At 43.7% G+C, this 13,119-nt stretch overlaps 1 protein-coding gene across 1 annotated transcript in view; it reads left to right on the top strand.

Moving 5' to 3' along the window:
• The window catches only part of LOC8024576 (leucine-rich repeat-containing protein 4C), a 40,263-nt gene extending 29,558 nt beyond the window's left edge, over positions 1 to 10,705 (top strand). Inside the window, exon 2 of the mRNA XM_042293914.1 lies at positions 8,146 to 10,705. The gene's annotated coding sequence lies outside the window, so the exon portion shown is untranslated. The remainder of the gene's footprint in view (positions 1 to 8,145) is intronic.
• Positions 10,706 to 13,119: the final 2,414 nt, after the last annotated feature.

Raw genomic sequence — 13,119 nt, 5'->3', positions numbered from 1 at the left:
TTTGACGAAACATATTTCTGAAACCCGTCGTGAACGGTAGCCCGATCTTTGAGGACCCGGTGAAAGTTTCGCGAAATCACAGAACCGGGGAAAAGAAGCACATCATGCATCGAAAGTCGCATCGAAAGGAGCATCGAAAGCAAACGCCGGTGCGGTGTCTGCTTTCGATGCAAGCTGCGGTGGATTCCCCCCGTGCTGAGCTTTCGTAGAACTTTCGCCGGGTCCTCAAAAATGAGGCTACCGTTAACGCCGGGTTTTAAGAATCTGCTTCGTCGAACAACTTCAATCAAGCACGAAATGTCACCCACGGTACAGTGTACTATAGATCCACGGCTATTTTGTGGCAGCCTGCCGCCATTGCGCTGTCTGCCATATTACTATGATGGCTAGAGATAATATAACTCTACCAAAAAGATGGCCGACCGTGGCCGCATTCCCGCCCATAGGCGGAGCTGGTCAAAGGCGATCCAGCAATTGTGATTGAGATCAGTGCTTCGGTAAATATAAAAGAGACGACTCGGTTGCTTGAGCTCTGACATCGATTTCCGACTCGGCAACTTGCGGGTGTTTGAGGTGAAAATATTCAGCTGAAGGCATGGAACGGTCAGCGAGCTGTAACAGGAAAAGAACGTTTTTGTCTTGATCAATGTCGTTACAGTGGACAATATTGCATATACAGATCACCGCGCAAAAAGATGTGCGAAGGTTCGGCGGAACCCGACAAGAGGAATTCCCCATAAAACCTTTACAATGGAGGTCGACATCTTGCCAAAAAACATTTCCCCGAGCAAGCAAAAGAAAGTTCGGAGAAGGGGCAACTTCCAATTCGAAACTATATTCTGACACTCTCTTTGCGGGAACAAAATTCTACGGTATATTTTATAGATTGTACGCTGTGCTCTTGCCGTTACGAACGAACGCTTGGTCAATCCGTGCATCCTGAAATGTGAAGGATATACTTTGTTTCACTCTTAAAGGGGTTATGACACGCCAAAAATAAAATAAGAGATTACTATACAGTACTAGGACCCATAGTGTGTTCCTATAATCCTGCGAAATCGGTTTTGAAAATGGCGTGATAGTTCTGTGGATAAATCGATTTATTCGCGAGTCCCTCGGATCCGCCCCATTCAAAAAGGCCGCTGTGGCTGGAAGGCTGGTGACGTAGCCAGCCTCCCGCGCGGCATCTCCTTGCACGTGTTCACAGACTTGGCTCTCTTGGCGTCTCGAGCTTCAGCTTCCTCGTTTACCATCCACGTTACGAGCGTGCGGTCCGTGACGATTACGTTTACGGCATCGCTCGCCTTGTCAAGGTGTTCGCCATTGATCGTAGCAGCGATGAGAGCGATTGATTTCAAGAGATGCTGGAAGCTGTTCATTTTGACTGTGACCCGCTGGCGACCAGCTCCAGCGACGGCGAGTTGCGTACGAACTCGCCATGGTCGCCGTCGTCCGGGAATATACCGCAGGTGCATGCAGGGTGGAAGGTCAACGGGCCGGGGGCGAGAGCGAGCATAGCGTTCGGGTTGCTGAGTTACGTGAGCGGTTTTGATCTTACCGCGGCGAGGCGAGCTCGGGCGATTATGGAGGCGCCTAGAATGAGAGAGCGTTCATGATCACGTGGTTTATGGACACCATGGTATAACTAACTCGGGCAGCGTTGCCTGGTCGCCAGATGAAAATGATAGAAATTCGTAAATTTGTCATTGCAATCACCAGAGCTCTAAAAATTGCGTAGTGTGGTGTATATACTAAATAGCCTATGAGCATTCCATTTCAAGGATAATATATCCGTTTAATTTTCGTGTCATAACACATTTAAAACGCGCGCCAGTGTTTCGCGAGTGCACAGATGCCGCCCCGGATATTCGCGCCTAAAATTCACTATAGGTGGGGCCACTCGTTTTTCAAAGTTGCGGTTATAGTGACGGTCGGAGATGCGTGCCGGTATACCAGTTTCTGAGTTTGTCTAGTGTGCTAGCTCCACTGAGCGACGTGAATTATTCCCGAAAGTCAGGGTGTTATGAGCGGAGGTCGCCTTTTAGAGCGCAGCTCTTAGGGGCCCGTTTCCAGCCTGAGCGGCGTCGCCGTTGGCGTCGGCGTCGCCGTCGGCGTCGGCGTCGGCGTCGGCGTCGGCGTCGGCGTCGGCGTCGGCGTCGGCGTAACCGCGCCCCTCCCTCTCCTCCTCCTCCCTCTCTTTCTCCCCCTCCTCCTCCCCTCCTCCTCCTCCCCCTTCTTCTCCTCCCCTCCTCCTCCCCCCCTCTTCCTCCTCCCCCCTCCTTCTCCTCCTCCCCTCATTGTCCGGCTTGAGCGGCAAGGAGGAAAGCAGTACGAAGGTGGAGGAGGGGGGGAGGAGAGACGAGGAGGCGGAGGCGAGGGGAGGGGAGGAGCTTGAAGGACGAGGAGGTGGTAAAGGAGAGGGAGGGGGAGCAGGAGGGGAGGAGGACTAGCAGGCATGATCACGAGGGAGGAGGAGGAATATACCCTCCACTCCTCCTCTTTAAGAGCTGCGCTCCAATTCGGCGTTACAGGAAGTTGTAAATGGCTTTCACTTTTTTATCCTGAAAACAAAAACAGTGTTTACGTAATATTTGCGCCAGGAGGCACGTTTAAAATCTGGAGCCAAACCGAAACTAACCTCTCTTTTGAATTTAATTTCTCGGTATAAGTGTTAATTTCGGATTTTTTTTCATAAATTAATAAGTGTAATTATTGAACTAAAAAGGTTTATAGCGGAAACTTTATTTTGTGACATATGTGTGACACCCAGGCACTTCCAAATATTTTGGAGAGTTCAGAGTCCCTTCGAAGACAGGGCCTTTTATACACCTTAGAGGTAATATAGAATATTGTATTTGTTGAAAGCAAATTGGTGCTGGTATCTGTACGTGTTCTTGCTGCCTTTTCTTGTTCATATAATTTTCATGTGAAATCATGAGCTGCGGGCCTTTTAATGGGTTCTTGGGTAGTTAGATTATTAATTGCTTTAACTCTGCTTTCAGCATGCGAATAACAGAATCAGTCCAAATTTTACAAGATATCGCCAGGGGTGATGAGTTTACCAACTGACCCGTTAGCTCAAGCTCTCGCTCTCTCGACCATTTCTGTTTCTTCTTTATACTTCCATGCGGGCGGCTGCTCAAAACGAAATATACAACAAAACGGTTTATACTCAAACTTGTGACAAACAAAAAAAAAATTCATGGGACCACACTTAAACATAAACGCTTAGGCTGTAGTTTTATTTTATTCCTGCGCCGCGCCTTGTTCTACTGAAGTACAGGTCTGGTTTATCATCCGCTGTGTATAGTACCTGAAATTTCGTCACTCATCCACATCAAGAAAGCCGGCATTAGTTTGGCACAGATGCCATACACAGAGATTTCCTGATCAAAGTTGCCAAACTGAATTTCGAAAAAGGCATACTTTATGGAGTTTTAGTGGCAGTCCTCAGCTGGTGGTTAAGAATATGGCCCCGTGGAGGTACATCAAGAACAACTTTTTTTTATTTGGCTTCTCGTATGAGACGCAATATTTATAGTACGGCCTTGAATTATTCGCTAGTGCTCGAAAAAAATGTATAAAACCTGTAAAAAAAAAAAAAAAAAAAAAAAAAAACTACGCGTTGCCGAACGTCCGCGAAAATAAGCCGATTGCGGTTAGGACCAGGTGCAAATTTTTTTCATATCTTTCCGTTGTCTAATTGAAGAGTTATCAGCAATTTTACTGAATTTCTAATGAGAAATTCAAACTGAAGACCCGCTTTCGATAGCAAACGGCATCATTCAACCCCTTGTATTCGCGCTCTCCGATGACCATTATTTCCCCGTTGGAAATTTTGGAAAATCGTCTTTTTTAACTTTACCGTTACATACCATTAAGTTATGAAAATTGGCATCTGATCCCCACAGCTAGTGCTGCATTTGGTCAAAAACTGAGCGTTCTGCAATGCGTAGATTTATTTTTGAGATAAGAATAACACTTTCTTTTCTTTCGAAACACGCGTAGTATAAACTTTACTGTAGAGAACAAAAGTAATGTCTCACAAAACATTAAGGATTCACCTGAGAGATGAGTGACAAAGAGAAAACGGATAGCGGTATACTATATATTGGTATAATTCATAGCTGTTTTAGTGAGGTCCGCGGCGTCTGGCAGCAAAGACCTTTCGGAGAACGAAAGTATAAGTTCTGAGCATATGTCCTTTTTTCAACCTTTGGGGCCGCTGTAACGTTTCTAAAATATACATCAGAAAAACGACAGCCACGCAGACACCGTCTCAGGCATGTTCCTTTCTTTGTATGACAGTTCTGTCACATTGGTCATGCCAACAAACTTTCTGCAAGCATCTTGTAAGCGTGCATGTGTATAAAATAAACATGCTTCGAACATTCTTGTGGCGTGTCCGCGGTTAATTTTGTCGGCAGGTCTTCAGACCGTCTCTTTTGTTTGACGTACGATCGGTGTGACCCGGCTTAAAGGGGAAATGGGTTGAACGAAGCTGCTGCGAGTATACCATAGGAAACAGGTCGGCGTTTGTTCGAGGATTCCCACTGTCATTATACTTCCGTCACCTCCGTGAAAAACGACGCGTATACGTCGGCGCTCGGTCATTGTTCCCGAGAAAAATGGCGCTTCTTTTTCTTTTTTCATCTTCAAACCTTTGTTGGGAGGAAACGAGGCTAAGGAGCCCGAGCAGACAGATTACTGATTCGTTCGTCTTTCAAGAGGGGCTGTAACTACGAAAGCTTTGAAGCGAGCGAAGAAAGCAAGAGTAAATCGACCCTGAATATCGAACGAATCGGTTTCTTTTTCGAGCCGAAAAATACTCGTCCTGCTTGTTCTTTATTTGTGTAGTTTTTCACTTGTTTGTACAACTTTAACGTAGGAGTTCTGCCGTCACAGTGATTAACGAAATTGTATCTAGGAAGCGTACATTGATTCTTGTTTTCGAGTCAGTTGAATGTGCAAGGAAGAGGCTTAATTCTCCGTGAGGTCCTTTTCAACGAACTGTCGTTGCATCACTGAACGGGAAAACGCTACCATTACGTGCCGTATATGGCTAAATCATCTGGGGTGGAGAGCGTTTTACGGATGCCCGTTATTGCATTTGTTAAGTGTACGAACTACAGAAAAATTGGATCCATTACAAAATTACGAATTGAAGATAAAAAGATCCACTGGCTTTTGATAACTCATGTCCAACAAGATGTCTTTTTTTTTAATTGAGAGGATTTGTTTTATAATACAAGAAAACACTGTTTTAGAGATACCGACTTTTTATACTTGTTCGTGCAGTGAATGAGTGGATAAACTTCATTGTAGCGACGTGTGACTAACTCTCGGGTGCAGCCCGAGCTCCACCCGAGCGAGCAGTATAGCACGCAGTCAGCAGTCAAGGGCGACGTTGTCCTGGTCAGTAAACATAAATACGACTTAGTTCGAGACTCAGTTTTTATTTATGGGTATCTTTTTCCAGAACTAGATTCGAAACGTACGTACGCAATATCTCGGGATCCCACCGGTCAAGGCATCTCGCTGGAAAACAAAACGTATTTTAAGTAAATTCCTCAGAACTCCTCGATTTCCGAGGGGTGCACACCCAAACGTTTCGGTATCAACCTCGTGAGGTATGCCGCGATTTGGTTCCGTGACAGAAAAACAAAACTACACGAATACGTAGACTCCCACGACCCCGAGCATTGAGTGTAGTCCGTCTTACTTACGACGAACCGCAGCCGACGCTACGACACATCGAAGCCAATCCGAGGCCATGGTAGTGTCACGTGAACTTCGGGAATGACGCGGCGATGCGCGGGGCGTGCGGTCACGTGACGCATTCGCAGCGCCGGATTGGCGGGGACGGCTACTTGTAGCGTCGGCTGCGGTTGGTCCTAGGCGAAACGGAGTACAGGAACAAGGCGTTTGCGCTAAGCTGCCGTCGCAGATCTCTCTCCCGCTTTACCCCGTCTGGCGTTGCGGGGTTGTCTCTGGCGAGGGAGCTACTGCAGGGCTGCAGGTGCTTTCGATAAGCTGTCCGGAGACGGCCCGAGATCCTCGACCACCTTAGCGTACTGTCCGATCGACGTCGGGATTTTGGAAGAGGATCCTCTTTTGTTCTCGCGGTCCAATACTCGAAAGACGTCGGGAGGCCGAGCGTGCTGGGCCGCTCAACGTGAATCAGCCGAAACTCGATTTTTGCCCGTGTTTTTCGTGATAGAGAAGTCGTATCTTACGGGGTACGGGTGGGTGGTGCCTGGGCGCCAAACAGAATTTTGGTTTTGCTTCACTTCTATAAAAAAAAAAAAACTCTCTTTTGTTTTTCTGTTTTGCTCGATAAAAGGCAATGTTTTACCGAGTACCCAGAGTACACTATTTTATATCACGGAACTCCCAGCAGGTGTAACGGTGCAGAGAAACAAACGCCCACACTTTGCGTATATTTATGTTGGGAAAATAGGGGAAAACCATAAAATGGACCCTACAACTATCTACTACATTAGGCAACATCGTTGCGTCGATGAGCTTGAAGCCGCTGGCACACTGCCAATACTCCAACTTCTGAGATAAAAAAGTACGGCGGCAGTTGTTCTCAAGAACCTACATTTGTGGACGCAAGTTAATGAACTAAAATAAACACGGACGAAACTAAATGCGTAACTATTTAGGCAAGGGAATCGTAGCATTTTTTTTTTCTAAATATTACGATAAATTCATCTCCTTTAGAGACTGCGAATTGCTTGAAATTTCTTGGTGTCATTTTTACTGGATCACTTGCTTGGACCGAACACATTGAGTATATGTACCGAAAAGCTTGCAAAGCGATGGGAATGATATCTAAAACTCGTTTTATGTTTCCGAAGGGAGTGAAGCTGCTCTTGTATTATTCTCTGATCTACACACATTACATGTACTGTCTCTTGGTTTTGGGGAACAACGACCAAATGAAACTTGACAACACTGCTTCTAAGACAGAAAAAATTATTTTGCATAATTTGAATTGTTTCTTTTTTTAATTCTTCTGAGGAGCTTTTTTGAAAGCTTGAATTTGTGACAATTAATCATTTATACAACTCTCCTTTCATGGGGTGTCTACAATACGACAGTAAAGCAAAATAACGACTTTCTTTTCGTGCTGTCGGGCTTGGTGACAAGCGTATGAAACGAGGCATAGCGAGAACTGGTGTGTTATAACTTCCCTTACTAATTATGGATTAACCACTTTAAAATATGCACTACCATCTCTTTCAATTGAGCTCGAAGATGAAACGATCGACATTGCTAAAAAAACCAAAGGGTATGCTACGCGATATGTTATTAGAAATAGAGTGATAAGGACTCTTTTGTACCTAATCGATGTAATAAGGTGTAGTATCTTGTTTCTTGCTTGTGTTGTCTGAAATGTTTCTGCTGCTTCTCTGTCACACGGGGTAGGGCCTCATCAAGCTGCAGGCCATGCGCCTTCTTGCCCAATATCCTTACTTTTTATATAAAGGAAAATAAAGAGATTGGTATTAATATTATAATTACCAGAAACAGTCCGCCGGCACTGCGTGAGGCGTGTATCTTCCGTGCATGAGGGTTCTGTCACGTTGTTCATCTGCAGACACAAATGAAGCGTGAATATGTATGAAACGATTATGTTTTAAAGAAGCTTATATCATGTCCCCAGAAAATTATGTCCATCATGACCAAAGCAAACACCCTGCTTTTTTTTTTTTTTTCTATGACCTATTGTACGAGTAGTATGACACGGGTTTTACGGGCATGCTGGCTTAACATACTGGGACCAAGAGTGTTTCTGTATAGAAACGTGAAATGGTTAGGGTATAAGCGTACAAACTCCAAGAAGATGAAAGATCCATTAAACTAGGTGTCTGTTTTAAATTTCCTTAAATTTCCTCACCCTACTGACTGGGGCGAGAGAATAAATGACGGTTCTATTGTCTAAAAAAAAAAGTGCCTCTAAGGAAAATGTGTTTAAGACCTTTGCATCATCGTCTTTCTAGAGAATGGGTCTTTTCATATTGTCAGGTATTGTATATTTATCACCATTCTGCGTAAGATGGGAGCACTTTTAGTAGTGGCTTCTTACCAATCTATAATCTTACTTTTATTCTTTTTTTCCCCTTTGTTTTTTTCCAGGAAGCAGACCTCCCGAAATGCAGATTCCACCCGGAAGCGGCAGCAAAGCCTGGACTTCCGGAGACATCACCGAATATGCAAAACAACTACTTGTTTCTTGTCAATAGACCGGCTCACTTACATTTTCTTGTTTTTGGCGGGAACGTTTCGGTACGCGACTACGGACGCACCGGATAACGTTAAAGCACGTGTACGCATCCAGTTTGGCTCACGGATAACTGCTCCACGGCAAAAGTCGCAAGAACCTCAATAATGCTGTGGCTGTTGTTGTTAGGTCTCGTTCTTTTTTTTTTTTTTTTTTTTTTTTTACGGCGTCAGAATTACAATATGAGTGAACAGTTTCCTGGCTTTTATTTTATAAAAAAACGTAAAGGCGAAAATGTCTTTCTATTTATCTATTTTCCCCATTACGTGTTCACAGCGATTAAACGAGGCATTAAATCGAATATCCGCCAAAGAGAGTAATGAACTGTCTAAGTGGGGCTGTTATCTCTGAGCATAGCTGCGCCTTTCTAAGAACGGTTGACCGGAGCAAAGGGAAAGGTTCCGTACGCTGACCAAACGTATTGTCTCGGGATGCAAGTCGAGGAGATTACTCCTACAAAGGAGGACACTCACAAGCGGAAGAAATGACTTCGTAAAGGAAGCCCGAAAAAGGGCGTGAAAAGAAGTACGAGTGCTTCGAAGGACGGACCTTGATGTGCTCTGGTTAAGCGTTTTTGGTTGTGTAAATTATACTTGTCTTTGATAATTTTAAAATCCATTACTTGTTGCTCGTGTGTGACGTTCGTTAAAGCCGCAGCACAACCGGCCCGTCGCAAAGAATTTCGAATTGAGCAGCCAAGAACTCTTGAAGAATCGCACCCCAGCGTTTCGCGGAAACTACCGTGGTGCCGTTTGCAAACGTGCGCGCGGTGTCACATTCTTGTGCTGTGGTAGGAGCCTTTCATTACCCGAGAGAGATTACTTCCGAGTGCTGTGTGTTAATTAGAAATATAAAACATTATTGGAATTTATTAACACACGTTTTACCCGATTAGAATTATAAGGACAAAGTTCGTATTGACACGTCATCATTTAATTCTTTGAACCGCGTTTTAAAACACGGGAAATACCAAAGGCTAGCAGCTACCAGTATGCCATGAAATGTCGGCTAGCTTGATTTATAGCAAACTACACCACGGTCTTTGATGATCTTGGTATAAAACTGTCGTAAGAGGTGAAAAAAACGCCGCGCCGTGTAACGATACGTAATATCGGTTAACACATATCCGAAGAATATTTGCTAACATAAGCATGCGCTGTGTTTAATTAACGATTGCCCGCCCGTCACGGCAGCTCTGCTGTTGCTGGTTGGTTTCGGCACTACCATTGTCAGCGCAAGTCAATCCGATCGTTACTGTCCGGGCGCTGGTGCTAGTGCCGAGCGGCTTCAATTCCGTTCTCCCGAAAGAATGGATATTTCTACGAGGCATGCTTTTGGGATGGTTTCATGCCGCCAGTAGCCTGTTTATCTCGAAGGGCCAAATTCATTATAATTAATTAATTCCTGAACGCTGACGAAACACAGGGTGCGTTTAGTCCTGTGCATCTCATTAAGGCTCTGCAGCCAATCCGATTGTGGCATTAGTCGATAAGAGCGACAAAAGAACCAATCAAACGCAAGATGCTTGAATATAATTAGCCACACCATCGTTTTTCAGGCTGTCGGTGGCTTAACTTATACTTCGACCTTGAACTTTCGGATGCTCCTGGTTGCTTCTTTGTTTTACGAGGAGAAGAAAACTTCGCAGGGACTTAGCAGAGACAGCGACCGAATTTTTTATTATAGGCAACACTGTAAAAGGGGTCAGGCTTCCTCGTTGTTTTACCACACAGAAATTTTTGAGCATATTATCCTTCCGACGAGGGCCAGAACGGAATGTTTAGATCCCAAAACTAAATACTCTTTGAAACTAAACGGGTGTGCAGGCGAGATGGTTCAATACTGACATGGTAACCGGGGAGAGGGGAAAAAACGGGGCGGACAACACAAAGCTTCGGAACACTGCTGAAGATGTAATAGGCCGATTAAATAGGCCCACGACCAAGAAAAGTACTACACACCAAACAGGTTGAGAGGTTGAGGTTTAACGAATGTGTGGGAGCCGTGAAACTGGAAAAATGAAAGATGAACTGTTTGCTTTCGTAATGTTGCGGATATACGTCCACTTATGTAGTGAGAAATCTAAAACAGTGCGTGCAATCATTCACCTCGCATCTTCGATGATATAAAGCGGCAGGAACTGCATCACAGATTGGATGCGCTTCAAAAAAAAGAAAAAGGACTGAAGAGAACAGCTTTGTTATGAAGTGTAGACCTAACGAGAGAGAGACAAGAAATACAGTTTTTTTGTGACGTTTGTAACCCTTCATGCCCCTCCCAAGTATGACCTCCCATAAAACATACAAAATACAAAAAAGAAGGCGAAATAAAAAGCGACCGAATATCAGACGTGTTACCATTCATGCCACCCCGTGTATAGATTGAGAGAGGAAAAGGACGAATAAATTTTATAAGCGCTATTTGTGTGTGTGTGTGTTGTCTTTTTTTTTTTTTTCCTCTTTGGGTTAATCGAGCCGGTACGAGGTTTTCTGCTTCTTGGTGTTAGGTAAGTGAGAGAAGAAGAAAAAAGAGAGATTACAAAAATTAGGGGGCACACACAGAAAGCACGGAAATTGTTCAACCTGCCTCCGCGACGTATATGTAAGTGTACAGAATATAGGGGGGGGGGGGGGGGGGGGGGAGAACGTAATATAACTTTGGCAGTTAAAGGAGAACTTAAGCGAAATTTTGAGGGTCCCTGATTTGCCTCAAAATTGGGTCGAAACATCAGTCGTCACGGCTGTAACTGTAACTCAAATAATAGATCAAGACCACTTTTCTCGCGAAGTTATCCTGTTTGAAATTTGTTCCTCAGCGTCTTTTTTCTTGTGGACGCGATAAACGATGGTGCATATTGGACAGTGCAACTCTTTCCTAATTAGTTACGAAAGAGTTGGATGGTGCTAAATAAATGCTGTGTAAGCTCAGTCCTGCCGATATATGTATATATTTATTAGGGCTGGGCGTCGATTAAAAATTTTAACCCGATTAATCGCTACCCTTTAATCGATTAATTAATCGATTAATCGGTTTCGTTGATTTTTATAAATAATATGTTAAAAATAATGCAACAACGCGTCTTGCCATTGAAGACGTATTTTACTCTCTGTTACACGGCGCAAAGGGCATTTAGAATTGAAGATACATATAGTTGAAGGATTCAAAGACACACATATTTTTGCTCCAGCTCCGAAGACAAAGTAGTTTGTCCACATTTTCCGACAGGAAGAAGAGAAATCAGGGCTTGGCTATGCTTTATTCTTTCTTCAGAGAAAGGGGCCTTGATCAGAAGGTGTTGATTGTTTGTGTTCTGGCGAATAATCCTTGCTGCAGCGGCGTAGATGAGTGCTTCGCTCGTAGGTAATTAATATACTGCAGCGAACTGACGCTTCCACTGTAGGAAAACGGCTTTTTTGCAGATGATGCAGTGGACTTGCTCTCGAGTTAAAAACTTCACCGCTGAAGTTTACTTTAAACCCAAACTTCCCAGCGAGATTGCATTTCATACTCGTGAACTCGTCCATTTTTACGGACCGAATACTGGAACAAGTAACCACGGCGTTGTTAGATTCCCAGCTTGTTTTTCTGCTTGTTTGTCTTGCCTGGTCGGGATATTTAATAGATCCTCAACACGTGAAGTTTCGCGGTCGCGCGGGGATCGATTGCGGGCCCGGCTTGTTCGTCTGGTCTCGGCAGAACTGTAATGTATATCCTCGAACACGTGACGCTTCGCGAGCGCGAGAATTGAACCTTGCTCATAGCACCTGGCTGGGTACAGAAAACCAGGATAGAGCCACGCGTGCGTCCATTTGACTTCTTTTTGAGTACCGACTAAAAAACCGATTAACCGGTTAAAACATTTGATCGCGATTAGAGCCTTAATCGATTCATCGGAAGGTTAATCGATCAATTGCCCAGCCCTAATATTTATATATATATATATATATATATAAATATATATTTATATATTGTATATGTATATATACAATATGTATATTATACAATATGTATATTATGTATATTGTACAATATACAATATGTATATTGTATATGTGTGTATGTGTGTGTGTGTGTGTGTGTGTGTGTATGTGTGTGTGTGTGTGTGTGTGTGTGTGTGTGTGTGTGTGTGTGTGTGTGTGTGATATTTGCGACATAATCTTTTTGTTTAGACTGCCTGCTCGACCTGAAAGTATCACAACGCGGGAGGTTACTTCGCTACAAAGGGCTGGAAACTGTGGATGTTGTATTTGGCATTACCTCTTGTGGCAGTTTTTTTTTGTAGCTATTTTGAATATATAAATAACAAAATTCCATGCCGCGTAGAGTAAATCCCGGGGATTCCAAAAATGTAGTCATATCAAGTAGCTAAAAAGCCGACGTTTTTTTTTTGGTTTTGTTTTTTTGATTAGTGGAATACACCGATCAAATAAAGGTGTAAAAGGCCCCTGCTCATAGATATCGAAGCATACAGGTAAGTGAATGTACACAATAGTGTTTTTGTTTCGCATATATAGGAGGGATAAAGACTTTTAGACTTTGGGGAGGTTTCCAAAATTTCATGCCGCCCATGGCACAGGGAGCAGTAGAACTTTGCTCTTAAGCTTGCCCCTGAAAATATTGATCTGAAACATGCTAATATAACACCAAGACGAAGTGTACAAAATTTAAAAACTAAACGCGCACAACTTTTTTTGTCATGCCGCTTACATGAGCACTCGTTTGTGCAACGAAAAATTAAAACAAAACACTAAGGACGTTCTTAAAAAAAAACGAGTTACATTTTATTTCTAGCAAATATTTGTTCCGTAAATTAAATATCACGTTCGTTT

The sequence above is a fragment of the Ixodes scapularis genome, unplaced genomic scaffold, assembly GCF_016920785.2.
Source record: "Ixodes scapularis isolate PalLabHiFi unplaced genomic scaffold, ASM1692078v2 PGA_scaffold5__190_contigs__length_132052651, whole genome shotgun sequence".
NCBI classification, from domain to species: domain Eukaryota; kingdom Metazoa; phylum Arthropoda; class Arachnida; order Ixodida; family Ixodidae; genus Ixodes; species Ixodes scapularis.
Note: the sequence above shows the minus strand (reverse complement) of the source record. Positions and strands in the feature narration are given on the sequence as shown.